Source organism: Schistocerca piceifrons, chromosome 4 (genome assembly GCF_021461385.2).
Source record: "Schistocerca piceifrons isolate TAMUIC-IGC-003096 chromosome 4, iqSchPice1.1, whole genome shotgun sequence".
NCBI lineage: Eukaryota > Metazoa > Arthropoda > Insecta > Orthoptera > Acrididae > Schistocerca > Schistocerca piceifrons.
This window is the reverse complement of record NC_060141.1, coordinates 609,948,936-609,970,736: the sequence shown is the minus strand read 5'-3', so window position 1 is coordinate 609,970,736 and position 21,801 is coordinate 609,948,936. Positions and strand designations below refer to the sequence as shown.

The following is a 21,801-nucleotide window of genomic DNA, read 5'->3' as shown; positions in this document are numbered from 1 at the left end:
TTAAAATCACACTGAGGAAAGGAAGTCAGAATGAATAAGCGCAGGGCACAAATAAGTATGATGCATTTCCTACTGCACTTGTGCACCATTTTTGTGAAGTGTTCATCATAGTGATCTGTTAAAACAACATGGTCATCATGGGCAATGGGTTGTCAAGACATATTCTAAGTCCGTACTAGACTAAAATCTTTTGTTCAACCTCGTCATCAACCATGTTGTGCCTAGGAAGCCCGCATACTCGGTTCACTAGCAAACAATCAAACAACTTGTAATTGCCAAAATGATTGTTATTATTGTAATAAAACTCATTAACAAGATGTGTCACAAGCAAAGGGTGACATACAAAATAATCAGTCATTGCAGTGACTGCTGATCTCTAACTGACAAAAGTCTGTCCTGAACTGCTATTGAAGTGGCTAATCTTGAAGCTGCTATCCAAGTCACTACTCTTGACACTGCTATCAAACAGGACTGTACCAGTCGGGTGTGGCGCTTATGTCCTCTTCACATAGGGGCCTCTGCTGTCGCATTGTCATCCTGTAAGGGAGGTCGGTCAGCCTGTGATTGGCTGACTTCTCACAGCCATTTGTTTCCTGTTGTGCATCTACATCTACATTTACACTCCACAAGCCACCCAACAGTGTGTGGTGGAGGGCAATTTACGTGCCATGCTCATTACCTCCCTTTTCTGTTCCAGCTGCGTATGGTTCGCGGGAAGAACGACTGTCTGAAAGCCTCCGTATGCGCTCAAATCTCTCTAATTTTACATTTGTGATCTCCTCGGGAGGGATAAGTATGGGGAAACAATATATTCGATACCTCATCCAGAAACGCACCCTCTCAAAACCTGGCGAGCAAGCTACACCGCGATGCAGAGCGCCTCTCTTGCAGAGTCTGCCACTTGAGTTTGCTAAACATCTCCGTAACGCTATCACAGTTCTCTATCTCCTCCGTCAACCCGACCTGGTACGGATCCCACACTGATGAGCAATACTCAAGTATAGGTCGAACGAGTGTTTTGTAAGCCACCTCCTTTGTTGATGGACTACATTTTCTAAGCACTCTCCCAATGAATCTCAACCTGGTACCCGCCTTACCAACAATTAGTTTTATATGATCATTCCACTTCAAATCGTTCCGCACGCATACTCCCAGATATTTTACAGAAGTAACTGCTACCAGTGTTTGTTCCGCTATCATATAAACATACAATAATGGACCTTTCTTTCTATGTATTCACAGTACATTCCATTTGTCTATGTTAAGGGTCAGTTGCCACTCCCTGCACCAAGTGCCTATCCGCTGCAGATCTTCCTGCATTTCGCTACAATTTTCTAATGCTGCAACTTCTTTGTATACTACAGCATCATCTGCGAAAAGCCACATGGAATTTCCAACACAATCTACTAGGTAATTTATATATATTGTGAAAAGCAATGGTCCCATAACACTCCCCTGTGGCACGCCAGAGGTTACTTTAATGTCTGTAGACATCTCCCCATTGATAACAACTGCAACTAGCATGCCGGCACTTGACTCTACACTGTAACATTCCTCCCCCCCCCCCCCCCAAATAGATCATAAATGGAGTATGACAATGGGGGTGGAGGGAGTGGGAGGCAGGAGCATGGATGCTCTGATGCAGTGGTAGCTGTGGCTGCAGGGGATGTCAGACTTCCGGTCGTACCCTGCCATCCATCATTCGCTCTGGTGGAAACTTCCCCCAGAAAATGCACAGAGGGTACATGTCCACTTCCTAAGGTCCATACAATGATGTAAAAGGTGTTGGCCACGGTAGTGTTGGTAGGTGCAGCTCCATCAGTAGGATGAGAGCAGGCAGAGGAGGCAAAGGTTCTGTCTCCATGGGGCTGTCCCATGGCATCTGTTGTGGCTGCGCTGTCCTCGGGATCTGTGAATCTGGGGGAGGAGATACAGAAGGACCACCGTGCACGTGATTGGCGAAATTAATTGTGATGTTGCCACAGCAGTCTGTCTGGGCCTGAAATGAGATACTTGCATGTACCGAGTTGGTGTAGGATCTCACCTCATGCCCACCATGTGCTGCTGCTAAAAACCCTGAAAAACACAACATCATGCAGCACGAAGCAATACTTGTCACCTTAATTTGGTGCTGGATGCTGAGGAGGGTAAAGCAGATGGAGCAGTGTCCAATGGCATTGGCCATGAAGCAACTCTGCTGGTGATGGTCCATCTTGTGGATGCGAACGATAGGTGGCAATAAACAGTTGCAATGCTTCATCCTTGGTGTTTGTGGTATGAAGTTTGGCCATCTGCTGCTTGAAGGTTCTGACAAAATGTTCTGCTTCGCCATTGGTCTGTGGATGGAATGGTGTACTAGTTAGATGCTGTACACCATTTTGTTCACAGAATGTTTCAAATTCATCTGACTTTAACTGAGGGCCATTGTCTAACACTATGACTTCATGCAAACCTTTGAGGCAAAAAATAGAGGACAACACCTGAAAGGTGCTGCATGACACTGTCGAGTTCACTGGCACTGCAGAAGGAAACTTGCTATAAGAGTCTAGCCCAATCAACCAACGAATGTTCCAAAAAGGACCTGCAAAGTCTATGTGCACACATTGCCATTGTGATTGCAACTTAAGCCAAGCAGAGAATTTTTGTGGCAAAGCAGACTGATATTCCACACATGTGTGACACTGTGACATCATTTGGTCTTTTTGGGTGTCCATAACCTAACAAGTACACTGTCTATGTGCTAACTGTTTCATATGAACAATCCCCCAGTGTCCTTGGTGAAGTAACTGTAACACTTCATTTTGCAATGCTTTGGGGATCAACAAACATGATGGTCCACTGCCATTCTGAACAAGAATCACACCTTGCTATATATTGAGGCTACGTAGCATCAACACAGCATCGACGTGCAACAGAGTTCTTTATGCTATGCAATAAGTGAGGCCAAGCTGTGTGAATGTATTTTAATAAAATGTTCAAATCTGAATCAGCTTCCGTGGCCTGTGCAATTTTCCTATAGTTTCAAGAAAACTATTGAAGCAATTCAGAATCATGGGCATCGATGTGACAAAAAGATGATGTGGAAGCGCGAGAGCCTGTATCGGGGACAATCGGAAGACATGAAAGTGTGTCCGCATTACTGTGTTCAGCTGTTAGATGATATATGATCTTGTACTGGTATTGAGACAACAACAAAGCCCAACTTTGCAATTTTTGGGCAGTTTGTACAGGAACTGGCTTCATTGCATGAAACTAGGACTGCAATGGCCTGAGATCTGTTATTAAGTAGAATTTTCTGTCAGACAAGTAGCAGTAGAATTTGGTGACACCATTCACAATAGCTAATGCCTCTTTCTCTATTTGCACATAGTTACACAGAGCTTTGAACAACACTTTTGATGTGAAAGCAATAGGCCTGTCTATCACCTATTCCATATGAAAGCACTGCACCAATTCCATAAGAAGGAATGTCAACTTGCAACACAGTGGTTTGTCAGGATCAAAGTGAACAAAACATTGATCACTGTGCTCAGTGATCGATGCTTCATTCACTTTGATCTTAAAATTTTTGAAAAGCTTCTTGGCACTCATCTGCCCAAACAAAGGGGATATTCTTGTGATGAAATGGAGCTGCAATTTGTGCAGCATTCAGTATGAACTGAATATAATAGTTCATTTTCCCTAAAACAAACTGCAATTCTGTGATATTGTGAGGAACTGGCAGGTCATGTATGGCTAACAAACATGACTGAAGAGGATGTACATCTTGACTGTTTATGACACGACCAAGATACTGCAACTCAGATTTTAAAAGGTCACACTTGTCCAGTCTACACTTTAGTCCTGCATCAGATAACACACAAAACAAAGCATGCAAATTTGTATTGTGTTCTTCAGGTGTATGACCTGATATGACAATATTGTCCAAATAGTTAGAACAGTTTGGTACCTGAGCAGTCAGCTGTTCCAAATATCATTGGAAAATGGCAGGTGCAGAAACACTGCCAAAAGGCAAACACAAATATTCAAACAAGCTCAAATGAGTGTTCACAACACACATGGTTTTAGATCCTTTATCTAGTGGTATTTGAAGATATGCCTCATGTAAATCAGCACCTAATCTGTCCATGAAATCCTCTATGTGTGGCAATGGGTAAGCATCAGTCACAGTTGGTTGGTTGACTGTAGACAAAGTCAACAAAGAGGCGAATGCAACCTGATGTTCTGGAGAGCAAAACCAGTGGACTTGCCCATTGACTAGCTTGTATGGGTGCAATAGTTCTGGTGTCTTGCAATTCTTTGAGTTCACGAGTGGATTTGTCCCGTATTGCAATGGAAACAGTTCTGGTGCTGCAAAATTTCGGCTGAGCATTGTCTTTCATAACAATATGCGCAGCAACATTGTTAGTCTTGCCTAAGCCTTCAGAGAAGAGATGAGGAAATATTTCAGTAAGCTAGTTACACTGTTGTTGGCATTGAATGCAGTCACTGACAACACATTGTCCTGAATTTGAAAGCCAATTAAATCAAACAAATCAAGGCCAAATATGTTTTCACAATCAAGTGATTGTAGCACAGTGAAAGCTGCAGCTCATGTATACCAGTGATACATGGCAGACAAAATACATTTTCTGAGAATGGGAATGTCTTGCCCATTATAAGCCGTCAAGGGCATGCTAGTTTTACACAGGCATGGGGAGTCTAACAGTTTATATGTGTTATGTAATGGAGGCACCCATGTCCAACTGAAATTTCACACATTTTCCATTAAGATGCAAATGAACAAAAAGTTTGTTGGACTGGCATACCACTGAAGAAATTGTTTGCTTTTGAATTTTGATAATGCCTGGAGAAGACTTTGAATACACGGCATTGATTACATGGCCTCATGACTAGATTTTTGTGAGTGGGCAGAATTCGTATGTTTGTTCCTTTTCAAGCATGTGGGTTGTACGTGATCTTTCTTGTCACAAGCATATCACTGTGCTTGTCTGAATGGGAAATATTGGCATTTGTGCCGTGAATGGCACCAAGGGCATGACGTAATTCTATTCACCTGTTTATAGAACAGTTTATGCGACTTGGTGCACATGTGATGTTGCTGCCTACTGGGCCAATCATGAGCAAAGGATGACTCCACCTGACAAATTGGTGGCTGCTCAAATTTATCGGCCACTGTGGCACCTTAATCACACCGATCTAGAATTTACACAATGTGATAGAATGATGGATCTGACTGTTTCAAAATCCTTTCTCTAAGTTTGACATCAGTTACATTGTACACTACTGCATCACACAAAATAACTTCTGAATATAAAGCACCACAAGCACATTTAAATTAACATTTCCTCATCATACCCTGCAAATCTATTACCCACTCCTGATAAGTTTGTTGTGACCTTTTCTTTTAACAAACTGATTGGTACCTAGCTGCCACCACATTCACTTGTTGGTCATAATAGTTAGTTTGATAATGTATAACACAACCATAGGAAAGTTCACTCAGAGTGGTGTTAAGGAACAATTTCTGAATGTGGCAAAAGACTGCACTTCCTACCATTGACAAAACGTAATGTAATTTCATTGTCCCTTATACTTCGTGAGCAGTGATGTGGACTTCATAATGTCGCAACCACTCAAGCCATTTCTCTTCTTTTTCATTATACTGGTGGTATGACCCCTGGAGCTACAGTTATTGCATGTTGGATTGCATTTGTGGTTCGGTTTGTGAGTAACTGCTGTACCATATTGAGAAGGATTGCAATCTGCTGCATCTGAAACTGAAACATCTGTGTTAGCTGTACTGCATCTATTGCTTGTGGCTCAAGTGCCTGAAAAGAAGGTGGGAGAGGTGGGCTGCTCATTTTGGAATAGGCAAATTCAATAAACAGACAAGCAAAGAAAATCTCTGCAGCGCCCACCTGAAAACACTGAATAGAAAAAATACTATAAGAGAAACTATTAAAACGTGTAAACACACCCATGCAAAGAAAAGAAAAGGCAGATTTAAGGTGCCAACAAAACACAAAAGCCCATGACAAAAAAAAAAAAATCTGTGGCAGCCAGTTTGCTCTGGTAAGAGGTTGTCGTGATGGTATTTGTTCACTTCATCGCCAATCTTTCATCCAGCCTCATTGTCAATCTTGTTGTGACTAGGAAGCCTGCTCACTTGGTTTGCTACACAAACAATCAAACAACTCATATTCATGAGTTTCATTACAATAAGAACAATTACAATACTTAACTTTGGCAACCACACAGATGTGTTGCAAGTAATGGGTGACATATGAAATAATCAGGCTTTGCAGTTACCACTGATCTCTAACTGATGAAAGTCTGTCCTGAACTGCTATTGAAGTGGCTAATCTTGAAGCTCCTATCCAAGTCATTAATCTTGAAGCTGCTATCGAAGTGGGCTGCACCAGACGGGTACGGTGCTTATGTCCACTTGACATACTGGCCAGTGCTGTCGTATTGTCATCCCATCCCAGAAGGAGGGTCAGTCAGCATGTGACTGGCTGACTTCTTCTCACAACCTTCTCTTCCATGTTGCTCCTGACTGGAATGCCGGCATTTGACTTTACACTGTAACATAAAGGATCTCACACTAACAGAGAAATTGCAGACTTATCAGAGACAGTATCATAAGAAGTACTGTCCATTAACCAAATAACAAGGCTTAACAAATTCTAAACCTAGAAAATTTGAGCAACCATTCCATTCTTTGTTCCTGGAACCAGTGACAAAGCAGGAACTTATAAAAACTATTCAGAGACTAAAATACAAGGAATCTACAAGATATGATGAAATATCTAATCAGATAATAAAGCATGTGAGTGAGGAAATAACAGAAGGTCTTTTGAATGTAGCAAACTGCTCAGTCCAAAAAAATTAAAAATAAGCAAAGTGGTGCCAATATACAAGAATGGCACCTACATCCCATTGTCTTTAATACTTGGTTTCTCAAAAATATTAGAAAAACTAATACAGTAGGTAAATCAAATTCCTTGAGAAACACAGTATTCTTATTCTGACACAAGACAGTTTTCAAAAGGTAGAATTCAACATTTCAGACAAAAGAAACTCTGAATCTACTATATTTCTGGATTTGTCTACAGCTTTTGACACAATCGCCCACATGGCTCTAACTGAAAAATTTACAAGCTGTGGCATACATCATATTATTATGATTATTTAGAGCAAAAAGATTTTTGTAGTTACAGGCAGTAATACATAAATAATGAGCAATGTTTTATTATCAATATATATTTAATTGCAATTATCTGTATGTAATGTGCATGAAAATAATGGTTTTATACTACTGTGATTTAAACAGCATTTAAATACACTGCCTGATAAAAAGATGAAACATCCTTAAGTAAAGGAGGGAAAAAATCAAATTTCACCTTTTGAGAGAGTGTGTGATGTTATTTTAGTGATTACAATATCAAGTGAAACTTACAAAGAATATGACAGTACACCACTTAATAGTACATGTTACACTGCTCTCAGCCCTAGATGCATGCACTGATTCAATTGGAAAGGGTGTCATAAAACAGTTTTATCCTTTTCTGAGACAAGCTGGCCCACACCTATTGTAAATGGTCCTTGATTCCCTATATAGCATTGGGATGGAGTTGACATCTGAGCTGGTAACACACATGTGCTATCAGGTACAGATCTGGGAATCTTACTGGCCATGGGAGCACCTCAATATGCTGCAGACAGTTCATACACACACATGCCCTATATGGGTGAGCATTGCATTAATAAAAAATTGCACCATATAACTGTCAATTGATAAGTAACACACAAGGATGCAGGATGTTTGTGATGTACCATTCCGGCATCAGAGTCCCATCAATCATTACCAGCCATGACCTGAAGTCACATCTGATTGCTCCACACACCACAAAACCACATATTGTGATGTCATTTATCAGAAGTCCATGCTTCTAGGTCATGCCACCATGTCAGATGCAGCTGCTTATTTTGCAGTGTTAATGGCAGCCTATCTATGCGATGGTAATCCCCTAGTCCATTTACTGCTAGTCATTGACCAATGGTGTGGGATGATACAGAATGTTGCAGGTATTCTATTATTTATTCTCAGATGGCAGGCACAGAGGTGAAGGTGTTACAATGTACTTGGTGCACAATAAGACAATCCTCCCTTATAGTGGTCAGACTACAAACTTGAACCTCGAACCTTGACGATGAGTATGCCTACTTTCAAATACCCCATCACACCACTGTTGCATCTGAAAGCCCCATTATTTTGGATATGCATGATTAGATCAGGTGATGAAATGGAGGCTCTCAGTAAGGCCAATTTCCAACTCTGTCTGGTGATAACAACACTGCCTCACATGAATATGTTTCATTTCCATTTGCTTTACAGTACTCTCTCAACATCTGATGTGTTCATATCCTTTATATACCCTACCAGGCTTGTTAACAACACTAAATATGAATGACACTAATGTACTCTGGTGGCCATTCTCTGTGTCATGGAGAACTGCAACTGTCACCATTGGCACACCAAGCAATTCTGTGTATGTGTACAATGTCACATTGACATCTGAGCATGTCTCAGGGGTGCTTCACTTTTTTGTAAAACAGTGTAATTTTAAGAATTGATACAAACATTGTCATGTCATAACTAGAATCATGTCCAAATCTGAAATCAGAGTCATCAGTGAAAACAGAACAACTATCACTGAAAGTACATTTATTACAAACACCAGTATTTGGCCAGAACAGAATTGAGCCATCAGTGACGAGTGCAGCTATTTATAAAAACTTTGAATATTCCAGAATGCTGGTATTTAGGAACACATTGAATATTCTATAATATACAAACATTACAGACATAATATATTGCAAGAACCTTCCAAAACTTACCAATACTTAGTGACAAATAATTTCTTGTGGTAGGGTTTGAACTGGTGCCCTGCAGCATGCCAGCCAGCAATACTAACCACTACATCACTAGTGTGTGCATCGCAGTACATGGCAATATGGAGGCAAATGTATGTACAAAGTTATTGTCATATTTAGCAAATTTTTGTTTTAAGCTCTAACATGTAGGTCAAATATTTTAAAACATTAGATTAAGCTGATATGTTATCTATTACAAGTACACACTGTACATGATGTAGTCAAATTGCACCAAATAAAAATCAGTCAATTAAGCCAAATGTCATTTGCCTTATACAGGTAACATTTCCAAAAAGATTAATCTTATTCTACAGAAAGATGGTGTGAAATGTGTTTTTTGACCACTGTCAAAGATTAGGGTACTTTTAGTGACTGTAAAGGATGATCTTTGTATGTGTAATGCAGATGTCTGCATATCCTATGCATCTGTGGCCTGTCATATTTTGATCAGACATTTGGGATCTTGGAGGACCGCTGTATAGAGCACATGAATTACACATGCTTATAACAGCCAAGTAAGTCTGCTATTGCAAAATGTTGTCTCCCTATTTGTCATTCCAACTGATTATAACAACACACAGATTCTGATATGAACTTCCATCTGTTGGGACAGTGTTATTAAGGAATCATTCCAGATGAAAGTAGTAAAAGATCTTGTAAACAGAGACAGAAGTATTTGCTTCAGTTCTGCTTGGACTCTTGTTCTCTCCCTCTCAGCTGTTGGTAATTAATATTCTCTCAGCTGTTGGTAATTAATATTCACTAACAATAACTTCTGACATCGGTCATATTTGGTTGTGTGGTGGCACAGGTGTTTATGAATCAGAAACTGTGCTGTAGAAGAAGATGAAGACTTTCAAGGAGCCTGATTAATAGGTCAAACTTAAATGCTAACTACTGGATTTACAGTTAAATCATTACAGGTTTTTGAGACCTGAATAAATTGTCAGTGGCTGCAGCACTATGGTACGTCTTTCAATCTTCAAAGGGAATTTTCCAGTGCCAAGCAATTCAGGGTTGGACGTCAACAACTCTAGGTGTACTTAATCGAGACTATTTGACAGAAACTCAACATTAAAGACTTCACAAAGAACAATGCAGTAGTTAGTCTGCATAACCTTATTAAAACTGCTTTAAGTTACTTTATGAAGTTCAAAATACTTGCTGCTGGCAGCTTGTAAACTCAGCACTACAGCTTAAGTATTTCCAGACCTTCATTTGGGTTTACAGATAGAATTTTTAGCAGATTATTATATTCTTCTACAGTCATAGGCCTATATTATGAATACAGTATAACACTTCACTATGGAGGGTATTAACCCTGAAACATGTTCCATAGAATCTCATGAAATGTGTAAGAGCATACACAAGAAAAACCACAAGGAAATGTGGGTAGTCTGAGAAATTTGTTGATAGGAATATACACACACATTACCTTCTCATTTAACAGTGCAAGTGAGAAACTTCAGAAAATAATGAAGACTCATGCAACTGTCATAAGAAAATAATGAATTATATTAAAGGTGTTGCAGACTGTGGGTTTTATTTTCCACAAAATAAATTCAGGCAAAGGTGCAGATTATGACAGTGACACAGAAACTAGGCAATCCACAACCAATCAGATGTTAAAGTAAGTGAACCAACTGTAACATGGAGTTCAACAAAATAGAGAGTAGTAGCACTATCTGCAACTCAAGTCTTCTGTATTGCAGTCAGGCAGTTAAAGAGATTGTCTGACTAACAAGTCTGCTTACAGATTTCATTTTATTCCACTATCTTAAGGCAGTTTTAACTACTGACAACTTGATCAGTATGAAAATTACTGAAAACCAGAGTACCACCAGAAAAGTAAGTGCACTGATATGAATTACCATTACATGTGTCAAAGATTCAAAGAACATGATCTTAGATTGAAATATCTTCCATGCAGTGATCCAACATTCTGATTAAGCAACATTTCCAAAGACTGAAAGAGTGTCAGTAACATTAATTTAAAGCTACTTATTTACTAGTCACAAAAACATTACAGGTTCTCAGATACAGCATGGGTTGGTTGCTGTTCATAAGTAGATGGAAAATGCTCTGACTACTGCCAAGCAATGTGTAACTGTAACAAATGTGTGTTCATTGAACTACTCATGGAAACTGTCTTCTCATAAGTATATACACTGAAGAGCCAAACAAACTGGTACACCTGTCTAAAACCATGCAGGGACCCCTTGAGCATGTAGAAGTGCTGCAATATGATGGCATGGACTTGACAAATGTCTGAATAAATGCAGGAAGGAACTGAAATCATGAATCCTGCAGGGCTGTCCATAAATCTGTGAAAGTATGAGAGGTAGAGATCTCTTCTGAAGAGCACGTAGCAAGGTATCCCAGATAATGAATAATGTTCATGTCTGGGGAGTTTGGTGGCCAGTGGAAGCATTTAAACTCTGAAGAGTGTTCCTGGCGCCACTCTGTAGCAATTCTGGACGTGTGGTGTGTCGCACTGTCCTGCTGGAATTTCAGAAGTCTGTCAGAATGCACAATGGACATGAATGGATGCAGGTGATCAGTCAGGATGCTTATGAATGTATCACACTGATATTTAGACATCTCAGGGGTCCCATATCACTCCAACTGCACATGCCGCAAACCATTACAGAGCCTCCACCATCTTGAACAGTCCCCTGATAACATGCAGGGTCCATGGATTCATGAGGTTTCTCCATACCTGTACATGTCCATCTGCTCTATACAATTTGAAACAAGATTTGGCTAACCAGGCTTGTTTCCAGTCATCAACAGTCCAATGTCGGTGCTGATGGGCCCAGACGAGGCATAAAGCATTATGTCATGTAGTCATCAAGGGTACACAAGTGGCCCTTCAGCTTCAAAAGCCCATATCAATGATGTTTTGTTGAGAGGTTCGCAGACTGACACTTGCTGATGGCTCAGCATTGAAATCTGCAGCAATCTGTGAAAGCATTGCATTTCTGTCATGTTGAATGATTCTCTTCAGTTGTCATTGGTGCCATTCTTCCAGGTTCTTCTTCTGGCCGCAGCAGTGTTGGAGATTTGATGTTTTACTGGATTCCTGATATTCATGGTACACTTGTGAAAAGGTTGTATGAAGAAGTCCCCACTTCATCGCTAACTTGGATATGTGTTGCATCGCTCATGTGCTGACTGTAACACCATGTTCAAACTCACTTAAATCTTGATAATCTGCCATTGTAGCAGCAGCAACCAATCTAACAACTGTGGCAGACACTTGTTGTCTTATACAGGCGTTGCCGATCACAGTGCTGTATTCTGCTTGTTTACATATCTCTGTATGTGAATACACATGCCTATGTCAATTTCTTTGGTGCTTCAGTGTATATTTCCCATCAGTACTTGTCAACATGACTGTGAGTGGTGAGCCACTGGTAGGTCTGAGGTCCATTTACAGGGGAAACAGAGACCAGGGAGAATGAGATCAAGATGCTCTTTCCAACTGACACTGCAACTCAGACACTGAAACCCACTTCACCTGTTGAGAAGCCTGCTGTGCACTGAGGAAGGAAGTGCAACACCATAGGGGTCTGCTGATGGTTGGCAGTTAGAACATCCAGTGAAAAGTAGGACCGCTTCAGGAAACAATCATCTTGAGCACTCTTTGCGTATGCCTGGGGATTTCGGTCAACATGTTAAGAAACTGATCAGGCATCTCTTGACAGAATCAGCTGCAAGCACCTGCAGACTGTGGTGTATATTGGAACAATTGATACCTGCTGCCTGGGATTCAATATCATATTTGAGGTATTCCATTGACTAACATAGCAGATTGGTAAGACCAGCACTACATATTGGATTTCAATGAAACTCACAATCTGTAGCATTGTCACAAGAACCAATATAGGTCCCGTGGTTTGAAGCTGAGTAGATGGCTTGAACCATAGAATTTGAAGATTCTGTGTCATGCTAGGCTGTGACTTTCTATACGTGTATCATCTGACTGAGATCTCTAGGGTTTCTTTAAGAGCCTCAAGGATGCAGTATGCATTAGAGGCTGGTACGCTGGTGGCTGGCTGTGTGTGGGGCACATACAAAAGTTTTTCAGGTAGGTGGCTCTACGTAGTACCCATAATGATAGAGGTACAAGATCCTGAATTAATAGTCTAAGAACAACAAAAAGCCCCTCCACTCTCACTTTCAGTCAGATTCAGATACACTATTAGATTCATAGTTACCAAATGCATACAGAATGAAGTTTCTATAAAGAAGCACTCCAAAAAGGTGGTGGAGCTCACATAATAGTAGGTACAGAAATCTGGCTGAAGGTTAGGCCAGAATTTGCAGTTGGGTTCTCTCATTGACCACTACACTCATTAATCAACACCTTTTCAGCTTGCTTGAGTGTATAGGGCACACAGAGCACAAAGGAATCAAGTCAATTTTTTGTCATTTTAAACTTATTCCACTTTTAACACTCCGTCGCTCAGACAGATGACACTCGTCATCCACATGACTTTCCCACTCAATTTTGTCTGACAGGGCAGGATTGAGATCACGCCATTTTCGGTACCTTTCTGTTAACTCTCCAGCAGTTAGCTCCAATCATTGTTGGCTTTCAGTTACAAAAGATACATTGTTTATGAAACGTTATTATAGTCTGGAGGACACCAGTCGTCTGTGTGAGGTCTGCTGCCACAATCTGAAACAAAGTAAGTCTGCATTACTTTACTGCTTTCCTAGATTCAATCGATCTTTCATGTGCATAAATTTGGGCATATTGAAACTGACTACAGTTACCTACCGTGTTACCTAGTATTCCCTTTATTTTTAGATTGTGGAAGAAATGTCAAAAAAAAATAAAATAAAAATAAAAATAAAAAAAAACCTCTGACAGAGTTTAATAGAGATTCTAATGTGTGGTTGGAATGGTTCAATGAGCTGAGTGATGAAGATGCTCACTGTGATAGCGCTGACTCAGAGACTGAGGACTGTGTTCATGAAAGCGGATATGATTCAGGAACAGAACAAGAGGTGCCAGAGAATGATGAATATGAGTCACAGGGGGAAGTAACTCAAGAGGTGGCATTTCTTTTAGGGAAAGATGGAATAACTAAATGGAGAAAAAATAAATATCCTATCATTGTTAGAAGCAAATCTTGTAATATTATTATGCATTTGCCTGGACCAAAAAATCAATCTCGTATAAAAAGAGACAGAAAAAGAAATTCTTAATTTGTTCTTGAATGAAAACATAATAAGCATTATTGCAAGATGCAGTAATATATCCGTCACTGAAGTTCATGGTAACATCTCTAGGGAAAGGGACGCTAAAGAAACAGATGCAATAGAGATCAGAAATTTCATTGGTTTGTTGCATCTGTGTGGATCTTTGAAATGTTCTAGGAAGAGTATATCAAAATTGTGGGATAACACAAAGGAAAACGGACTTTAATCATGTTATTAATGCACAAGTGAAAACCAATTCAGGTTTCTGTTGATATGTCTTAGGTTTGATAATATCCATGACAGAGGTGTTCACAGAGAGGTACTCGAATTATTCACGAACAATTGCCAAAAATATTTTTCACCTAGTGAATATCTTACTGTTGACAAACAGCTTTTGGAACTTAGTGGAAACTGCCCATTCCATTCAGGCAATATATACCTAGCAAACTAGCAGAGTATGGGTTAGAGGTGTTTGCTTTGGCTGATGTATAAACAGCTTACACTTTGAATTTAGAACCGTACGTCAGTAGGCAACAAGAGGGACCATGTAATGCCAGTAATCCAGCTGAAGATATTGTTCTTCGAGTGGTCGATTTAGATTTAATAAAAAACCATAAAATCAGTCATAAAGACCATTCAAAGTATACAAATAGACCACTTGCTTTGTGGATGACACCTGTCATCCATGCAAGTGACCACGTCACAAATTTTTGCGCAAGTAACGGAGGGTTAAGTACTATTTATGAAGCTGCTTTCAAAACATGAAATACTCATGTCCAGATATTGCAAATTGCCCTCGGATTGGCAAAACTATTGAGCATAAAGGTAAGTGGTCTTTTGTTTGGAGGACAATGGGAATATGTCCATTGTCACAGTTTGCGTGGTTTGTTTTGTCAGTATATGAGCTCCGATTAAATTGGAGTGATGATTGTGAGTAATTTGTCTAAAGATACTGTAGTTAACACATCATAACATCAGCATTCTAGCGCAGGTAAGCCAATAATTACTTTGTAGAGCTGGCAAATGAGAATTAACAAAAGAGCTAATCAACAGATTGGGGCATTGAGCTTAAATGTGTGATAACAACACTTTATGATACTTACACAGTTATTGCATGTTATGTTAGTACATTTTTCTATTAATGCAGGAGAGTACATAGCTGCTGAGGAAGGCAGGACTTTTGCAGCAGCTGAAACTAATGTCTGCAATGAAGGTGGAGCAGAGAACATAGGGAGAAGATGTTCTAGACATCCTGAGAAGTGGAAGAGGAGTATTATGCTATGGTAGTGGATCTGTGGGCATGAGTACACTACAAGAAAGTGCATAAGATTTCAACTAAAGGCCTTGTTGCTAACAGCCCTGCTCCAAGTCGCCATGCCACAATCAAATCAAAGAAGATGAGAGAAAGAAAACATATTTCATTCCATCTGAATGATTACTTGAAATATTTATTCATCTGTAGAACAATATAAATTGTATGGATGTCATCAATTGTTGGTAATATTTGAAATATTTGGAACTTAGTAATTACATTCGCAAAATGTGTAATTTGGGAATTTTTTTAGTAAAGTCCAAATATGAGGTCTAAGAAGAGAACTGGTTCCAGAAATCCTAAAGGTGTTAGGTCCAAACATTTCTTAAGGACCGAAGAGAAATCTGTAAGGGTGTGTAGCCTCAAAAGATAATGAAATAATCTTATATTGAGACACTTGTACTGGCCAAAACAAGATCATTAAAATGTCATTGTCTCCCTTGAACTTTTTTCAAAATCTGAGGATGAAGTCTGAGCTGTTGATCCAAATTCTTAGTACCTAGAATTGTTACTTACGTAATGAAGTGATTTTGGTTTTGCCAGGGAAAGCCAGTAGGAAAATTTTGCGCATTTAAACACCAAATGACTGGATGGTCATCATTAGACAAGGAAAAAAAATCAACGCCCAAAAATCTGATGTCAATGAAATGAAATTCTCAGACTTGTTATCATCTAGAAAGTCAGAGAATTCAGTAACAAACAGCAAAATTGGTTAATGGTTGTGGCATCAACTGTATGACTGTGAGATGGTTACATTATAAAATAGTCTCCTTTAACCCTAATGTTTAAGCAGAATCTGAACTCTGCTATGCAATTTGCACTTCAGGTGTGATCCAAGCAAGTATGCTGTGGAGTACCATAAAAGAAAGCCACACCAATTTCCAGTTAGGTGTTAAGAATTCAAACTGTTGTACGAATTGGCTACTTGCTTTATCTGCTCAGAAATGTAGAACTGTAGGCATGTATCAAACCACAAATCATAGTACTCTATGACTACAACATCAAGGAGTCAGAACCGGAACCACTAAACTCATATTAATACTTAGATGTAACAGTTCATGGGGATAGGAAATAGAATAACCACATAGACTCTATTGTAAAGAAAGCAGGTGGCAGACTTCAGTTCATCAGTAGGAAACCAGGAAAACACAGTTAATATACTAGGGAGGCTGCTTACAAATCACTAGCATGATTCATCCTAGAATATTGCTCAAATGTCCTTTAAAGCTGAATGAGTACAATACAGGACTAATAACAGATATTAAATGTACACAAAGAAGACCTGCACGAATGATCACAGGTTTATTTGATTCACAGTATAGTGTTATAGAAATGATGAAAACCTTGAACACACCATTTGTTGTGCTTGAAGACAGACATCAACTCTCCTGTGAAGTTCTTAGAACCAGTGTTAAGCATACCTGCAGGAGTAATGTTAACACTAATCACATATACATATCCTATAGCCTATCTCAATCCATATCAGTTTGATAAGAGAATCATTCAAATTATCTGTGGAACAGGAAACAAACTAAGTGCCAACACATGTATGATAAAACTTCTTTATAGCACGTTCACTAATACTGAAGTGTGAAACTGTATAAACCAGATGTACTCCACACACAACTAAACATGTACTAAAATATTAATGGCAATTTTTTTCTTATTTCCTGTTGATTGAACATAATTGAGCAACAAATTCTGACTTACTGTTTGCTATTATGAACAAATTATATGATATGCCTTTAATTAATTCAAGTGGTGGATGGGCATCTGAATATTTTACTTAATGTGAGATTTATGAACCTAAGAGTGGAACATGTTTTTATATTAAGTCACTACAATTAGTTCACAGAAGGCTTTTGAGATGACTTTTGTGAAGTATCAGGGACATTATGTGAGTTACTCTTTAGATAAAAATAAAATATAGGTTAAGGATATCCTTGCTAAATTTAAAGATAATGCTTTGATACTTCTTTCAACTATGAATTTGACAAAGAAACTATAGCAGAACTCATTCAATCGAAAGAGCAGATTCTACCATTAAAATGTCTGTTCATATTGCATTGTGTTTTTGGAGAGTTAATTTGAAGGTGAGAAGACTGAAAGGCAGAAAACAGAGTTACAAAGAAAAAGAATGTCTATACGTAACTGACAAAAGTCCACTGAGAAAAAAATTCAGGTTTCCAAAATACAACTTTTTTTCAGAAGTGACATTGTTGGATGAAATTACATTTCATTATTTAGATACCTTTATTATGTTGTTATATTACTGTTCTAAAATTGCTAAAAAGACTGATAAATGAAATTTTAAATGAAGCACGCTCATAAAACAATTAGACCACAGCTATAGAAACCTCATGTTTGAAATGAATTGTCCTCTATGATTCACTGCTGCTCCAGGTACTGAGCCTCAGCCAGACAGTACAGTCCTACATCTAAATCTACATCTGTAACCTGCAAACCACTGTGAAGTGCACATCAAGTGATACTTCCCATTCAAGTGCACCCAGACTCTCAGCAAAAGGAAAAAGGTAGTGTATTCTGATATTTTTCTTTCTACAAAATAATGGTCAGTATTACATTGGTTTTTAACTTGGTCAGGTCTGAAAATTTTTTATGGCTACTTACAAGTCATCATTTATCTTGCAAAATATTAAACATATAGACTGCCCCAAGCTATAGACCCTCTCCTCCCCTGCAAACTATTATATGGGTGCCCTTGTTCCCATTGTACCACACAATACAGTTTGTTTCCATTCCACTTGCATATGGAGTGTAGGAAGAATGTTAAAGTACCTCTGCCTATGCCAGAATTAGTCTTGTCAAAGTATTCATAACAAAGTTCCTGAATTTACTACCTTCCAGGAAATTTATCATGGCCAAATTAGTCTTGGGACTGAGAGCTCACTCAAATTGGAAGTAGAAAGCTCTGAAATATTTAGTAATTCACGGAATGTATATCAGAGAGACAGATTAGACACCATAGGAAGAGAAGTTTCATTGCAACTGACAGAAATATTGTCTCTGTTGAGTTCAAATTGGAGTGTGACAATGAAGTTATCTGGATGTGTGTAGCAGGCCTAAGCGAAATCAGCTTAAATGTTGAATGTTTCTACCAGCCACCAAATTCCACTGTGACAGTTTTAGAGTCATTCAAGGAAAGTCTATTGTCAGTATTGCAGAAATATCCAGATCATGCAATATTAGGTGGAGGTGACTTTAACGTGCTGTGTATAGACTGCAACATCTATAAATTCACCACAGGTTGTACTGCCAGACAGTCTTCCAAAGTACTTCCAAACACATTTTCCAAAATATGCCTTAAACAGTTAGACAATCCACACGCAATGGAAATATTTTAGACCTTGTAGCTACAAGAGGCCTGACCTTATTGACAGTGTCAGTATAGAAACTGGGATCAGTGATAATGGTGTCAACATATTGACAATTGTTACTAAAGCTGATAAATCCATCAAGAGGACCAGGAGAGTGTTCACACTAGAAAAAGCAGATACGTAATCACTAGCTTCTACTTAGACAATAAACGGACATCATTTTGCTTCAGTATGATGGACATTGAGCAATTATGCTCACAGTTTAAACTGATTGTAAATCACCCTCTGGAGACATAAATGCCAAGTAAGTTGATTAAGGATGGAAGGGACCCTCTGAGGATCAACAATCAAATTCTGAACATTCAATTATGCTGAGCAAACAGAGACTTGCACTCTCAGTTCAAAAAAGTGTGCACAAATGTTTACAATCAAATGTAATTAGAAAAAGTAAGTAAAAATTTGTGCATACTTAAGAAGATCAATGTGCAAAGCATACAACTTCCACTGTCATACATTAGTAAAATATCTGGCTGAGAGTCCAAGAAAATTCTGATCATATGCGAAATCACTAAGTGGCTCCAACACCTCTATCCAGTCACTTGCCAACCAGCCTGGGGAGGCAACAGAAGACTTCAAAGGGAAAGCTTAATTTTTAAATTCCATGTTGAAGTAACCACTCACACCAGAGAACTGTACAAACATACCTACGTTTGACTGTTGTACAGACTCCTACATGAAGGACATAGAAATTGACTTTCACAGCATACAGAGGAAACTGAAAGAGTTGAAAACGAGTAAGTCAGCAGGTCCAAATGAAATCCCACTCTGGTTTTACAGAGAGTACTCTGCAACACTGGCCCCTTACTCAGCCTGAATTTATTGCAAATCTTTCACCCAGCGAAAATTCCCAAGTCAATAGAAAAACGTGAAAGTGACTCCTGTATATAAGAAAGGTAAAAGAACTGGTTTGCTTGATTACAGATCAATATGCTTAACATTGATTTGAAAAATTCAGAATTCACAGATAAAATATTTCCTTGAGATGGAAACACTTCTGTCCACAAATCAGCAAGGACTTACAAAACATCACTTTCGTGAAACTCAGATAGCCCTTTCCTTGCATGATATCATAACTATGGATAGAGAGAACAAGTAGAGTCCATATTCCTAGATTTCTGGAAAGCACGTGCCCCACTGCAGACTGTTAATGAAGGTATGAGCATACTGTTTAGGTCAACAGATAAGTGAGTGGCTGGAAGACTTTTTAAATAATAGAACCCAATAGATGGTCCTCAATAACAAGTACTCATCAGAGGCAAGTGTATCATCAGGAGTGCCTCATGGAAGAGTAATATGACTACTTTTATTCTCTATATACATGAATGACCTTATGGTGTACGAAAAGCTGTCAACATTGAGTGACTGTAGGAATACACAAGATGACTTTGACAAAATTTCTAGTTGGTATGATGCTGGCAGCTTGTTCTAAATGAAGAAAAAATTAAATTAATGTAGATGAGAGGAAAAGCAGTCAAGTAATATTCAAATACAGCATTAGTAGGGTGCACACTGACACAGTCACTTCAATTAAATATCTAGACATAACATTGCAGAGTGATATGAAATGGAATAGGCACACTAGGTTGGTAGTACAGAAGGGAAACACTCAACCTCATTCTATTGAGAGAATTTTGGGAAGTGTAGCTCACCCATAAAAGAGAAGATGTAGAGAACATTAGTGCAATGCATTTTTGAGTATTGGTATAGTGTTTGGGATCCCAACCAGGTCAGATAAAAGGGAGATATCAAAACAATTCAGAGGTGTGTTCCTACTTTTGTTACAAGTAGGTTTATCAGCAAGCAAGTATTATGGACATGCTTCATGAGCTCAAATAGAAATCCCTGGAGGAATGACAATGCTCTTTCTCCAAGGCACTATTGCACAATTTCGAAAACCTTCTTCTGAGGCCAACTATGAAATCATTCTACTGCTGCCAATGTACACTTTACATAACGACCATGAAGATAAGATGTGAGAAATTTTGGCCTGTATGGAGACTTTTAGACTGTTGTTTAATCCCTTGCTCTGTTGGTGAGTGGAATGTGAAAGAAAATGACTAGTACTCTATTGTGCACTGTGCAGTAGTTTGCAGAGTATCTATGTAAAGGTAGATCTAGAACTTTTAATGAACATATTATTTTTTAGTCCTACTCATGCAACTACACTTAAAAATTACTTTAATTTTTATTTTTTACTTTATTAATTACTTTTTTTCAGGCAACCAGCCAATAAGTAAAAATCCACCCACAGACTAGAAGGAGCTGTCCAGGCGGAATGATTTCAGGTTACATTTAAAACTTACTTTGATGCCTGTCAAACATTTAATGTTACTGGAAAAAAGATAAAAAATTTTGCTCATTGCATATTGAACTCCTTTCTGAGCCACTGGCATATTTGATAATTTATACTGATGGTCATTTTTTTCCCTCTAGTGTTGTAAGAATGGATATCACTGTTCTTCTCAAATTGTGATGGATTGTTTATGATGATTTTCATTAGTGAATACATGTACTGTGATGTAAAAAGCCTAGCTCCTTAAAAAGTACCTACATGACACCTGTGATTGAACACCACGTATTATTCTTACTGCTCATTTTTGTGCAATCAATACTTTGTTTCTAATTGATGAGTTACCTAATAAATCTATCCCATAACACACAATTTTGTGGTAATATGCAAAATATGTCAGGAGATTGATAATTCATTTGCATGACTAGCAATTATATGAAGAATAAAACTTATGAAAACTGAAGGAGGAGGGGTGAGAAGGAAAAGGGTAGGGAAGGGTTTACTGACATCAGCTGCATCAGAACTTTGAGCAGCATCAGCAGTGATGGGTGAAAATGTGTACCAGACTGGTATTCAAAATTGGGATCTCCTACTTGCTAGGAAGTTGCATTAAACACTCACCACCTGGACACAGTGTCTACCGCAACTGC

General features: G+C 38.8%; 1 long non-coding RNA gene across 1 annotated transcript in view; it reads left to right on the top strand.

Moving 5' to 3' along the window:
* Nucleotides 1-21,269, top strand: part of LOC124796400 — a 35,296-nt gene extending 14,027 nt beyond the window's left edge. Inside the window, exons 2-4 of the long non-coding RNA XR_007016759.1 lie at nt 8,938-9,032; nt 17,867-17,997; nt 21,080-21,269. This is a non-coding gene — a long non-coding RNA (uncharacterized LOC124796400). The remainder of the gene's footprint in view (nt 1-8,937; nt 9,033-17,866; nt 17,998-21,079) is intronic.
* The last annotated feature ends 532 nt before the right edge of the window (nt 21,270-21,801 follow it).